The 3,313-nt window shown below is 44.2% G+C and overlaps 1 pseudogene; it reads right to left on the bottom strand.

Annotated features, from left to right (window-relative positions):
- Positions 1–1,048: 1,048 nt before the first annotated feature.
- LOC126512673 (uncharacterized) lies at positions 1,049–1,150 on the bottom strand (annotated as a pseudogene).
- Positions 1,151–3,313: the final 2,163 nt, after the last annotated feature.

Raw genomic sequence — 3,313 nt, 5'->3', positions numbered from 1 at the left:
ATGTGCATTGGCGGGGGATAGGGTGTTAGAGTTTATTTATCTGTGTGTGAAAAAAAATCGTGTGTGAACACGTGACAGTGTGTGAGAGAATGTCTGCGAGAGAGTGAGAGAGAAAGAAAGAGAAGAGAGAGAGAGAGAGAGAGAGAGAGAGAGAGAGAGAGAGAGAGAGAGAGGCTTTTAGTTCATGATCCTGTAACTGAGGCATTCAGAGACTAGTATGAGCTCTAAGTATAGCTGGATGTAGGCACGCAAGTGGTCATGTTGGGTGTCCCTCTATCCTTACCTCAATTGTCCTCTCTGATGGTGCCATCATAGCTGTGCATATTTCCAGCCACGTTCAAACTCGCTCCGTCTATAGAATCAGTAGTCCCAGCAGAACAAAGAACTATTGTCCTTCATCTAATGGATTATGGAGCCTAGCTTTTGACATGTGCCCATCTTTTCACCAGTAACTAGCTAGGAGTGACATATAGTAACTTTCTATAGATCTCAGATCAAAGAGGTCTCTCTCTCTCTCTCTCTCTCTCTCTCTCTCTCTATATATATATATATATATATATATATATATATATATATATATATATATATATATGTCTGAAAGTCCGTATAGGTTTAAAATAACAACATATTACTTACTACATTAAATATCTGTTCACAGGAAGAGAGATATCATTAATTGTTGACCTCATGTTCAAGATAAGCCTTTTAAGAAGGTAATATTCATCTTTTGTACAAAAATTAGAATATTCTTCTGGTACATCTTAGTTTTCTTATTATCAATGTTTTGGAATTGTAAAGTCTCCTTAGAACCAATTTTGTTCTCAACACCACCATTACTTGTGTATCTTATTCTCTCTCTCTCTCTCTCTCTCTCTCTCTCTCTCTCTCTTTCTTTCTCTCTCTCTCTTTTTCTGGTACAGATTCTAACTATATAGCCATGGCTGGGCCTGGAACTCACCATGTAGACCAGGCTGGCCTCAAACCAACATAGTCCCTACCTCTGCCTCCTGGTTTCTGGAATTAAATGTGTGAGCCACCATTCACACCTTGTATTCCTTCTTATATGAATCAGAACTAATAGTGAACACTGAGTTCTGGGTTGCAAAAAGAGGATTCTTTTTTCCACCTGCCTTTCAGGCCTTCAAGTGATGTCTTTTGAAACTGATGGTGGGGGCAGTCTAACACAAATAATAGGGATTGAAGAAGGAAGAAGTTTTCATAAGATCAATGTGGGTGCTGTCCTCAGGTGGAGGGCATAAATTCTGACTATGAGTTTAAGTCAGAAGGCTGCCAGGAGTGTAGACCTTTAACCTGACACGCTCCTTCTGTTTTACCTCAGTGGACCACGTGCTGTAGAAAAGAGCTTGGGCTCCTGAGGATGGGTTTCTCTGGAAGGTGGTGTGCCCCTCACCACAGCCTGCAGAATTCCCATACTGTAGAGCTCTGGCCACTGCTCACCTCCCAGCATCTACACATCCACCACAGGTCATTTTCTGGACTCGTAGAATGCTGACCCTCATTCGGTGTGTCTGGCTGAAGGAAGTTCTGGCCACCCAAGAGTAGCCCACAACAGTGTCATGTGACTGCACCCAGGAACAATCTCCTCCTCATCCCAGGCCACAGTCATCCCGAGGGCATTTCTACTATTTCCCATAGTTGCCCTGGGCGCTTAGGTGACAATAGCCATCAGAGATTACCTTCTTGTATGCCTTCCCTTCCTGCTTCACCTGTCTTCTGTCTCCCTGCTGGTGTCTCTGGATCAATTCCCACATAAACCGCCTGCTTCTGGACCCTTCCTTCTGGGGCAACAGTTGGGAGATTGAATTGCCTTCCCACGTGATCTCTTCACTCAGTCAGTGATGACTAGAAAGGGCTAGGCCAGTCCCTGCTACAGGGGATTGTAGAAGACAGAAGAGAAACTGAGGTCCCCAAATGTGGCTGAGTTCATGGACACATGACAACAGGATGATTGTAAATCAAAGAAGACACGAAACGTGAGGACAGCCTGTCAAGTGGTCATCCTCGGGTACTTGGTTCTTCAGTGTTTGCTTGCTCACACAGACAGAAACCAGTTTTGATAGGATGCCAAGAAATCACATCTGACCTTTTTCACCAAAGGAGCCACCTGAGCACACCTGCCTTGCTCTCTGAAAGTGCCTCTGTAGTGAGGTGGACGTGCTTCCTGGAGCTAAAGATGGGGAAGCCCTTAGCGTAGTATCACAATTCCTAGGCCAGAAACCTCTCCATATTAACCTCTCCAGAGAGTCTAGTCCTTCTAGTCTCTGCCCACCTCTCAAAGTTTACATTAAATCCTGATGGAGGAAGGTCATTGGTCAAATAAAGAAACTGCCTTGGCCCTGATTGGTTAGAACATAGGTGGGTGGAGTAAACAGAACAGAATGCTGGGAGGAAGAGGAAGTGAGCTCAGATTTGACAGCTCTGCTCTCTGGAGCAGAGACGCCAGGCTCCTCTCTCCCAGGCAGCTCCGACCCAGGATGGACATAGGCTAGAATCTTCCCGGTAAGCACACCTAGTGGTGCTACACAGATGATTAGAAATGGGCTAAATTAATATGTGAGAATTAGCCTAGAAGAGGCTAGATAGAAATGGGCCAAGCAGTGTTTAAAAGAATATAGTTTATGTGTTGTTATTTCAGGCATAAGCTAGCAGGCGGCCGGGGTGCTGGGGAGGCAGCCCTGCTGCTCCTATCACTACAAAATTCCATCTCCTCTGAGCTCCATTCTGTCTTCATTTCCCTAGACTACCCCCCTCCTCCAAGCCCTCTGCCAGTCCTGGGACCATCCCCGGTCTTGTTCCCAGTTACCACCAACTTTAGACAGTAGTGTAACTAGTTCCTCTTTATGGACACACAATAACAACTCCCTGTTGGCTACAGTGCTTTTCTGGAACAATAGCAATAAAGCAAACAACAACAATAAAAGACTATCCGCATGTCTGTCAGGAGAGAAAAACAGAAGGTTATTTGTACAATTATACTATGGAATACTTTGGTGACAGTTGAAGAGAAAAAAGGAGAAGTCTGTGTAAGGGCATGGAAAACCACTTGTGCTGATTAAAAAGGAATTCGATCTGTGAAAATACACAGAAGGTTGTAAGTGTAAATCGTGGCCAGTGGAAGCTGCATATACCATAAATACAACTATATGGCATTCTGGAAATGCCAAAGTGAAAGACATAAAAAGATCTGGGGTTGCCAGGTGTAAAGGTTGGGAGAAGGATGAGAACTTTTAGCACAGATGAAGCTGCTGTGATTACAGACATATTATTGAGTTTGGCAGAACCCGTAGAACAC

This window comes from Alexandromys fortis, unplaced genomic scaffold (genome assembly GCF_014885135.2).
Source record: "Alexandromys fortis isolate MF-2015 unplaced genomic scaffold, M_Fortis_MF-2015_v1.1 scaffold_116, whole genome shotgun sequence".
In the NCBI taxonomy this organism is placed as follows: domain Eukaryota; kingdom Metazoa; phylum Chordata; class Mammalia; order Rodentia; family Cricetidae; genus Alexandromys; species Alexandromys fortis.
Note: the sequence above shows the minus strand (reverse complement) of the source record. Positions and strands in the feature narration are given on the sequence as shown.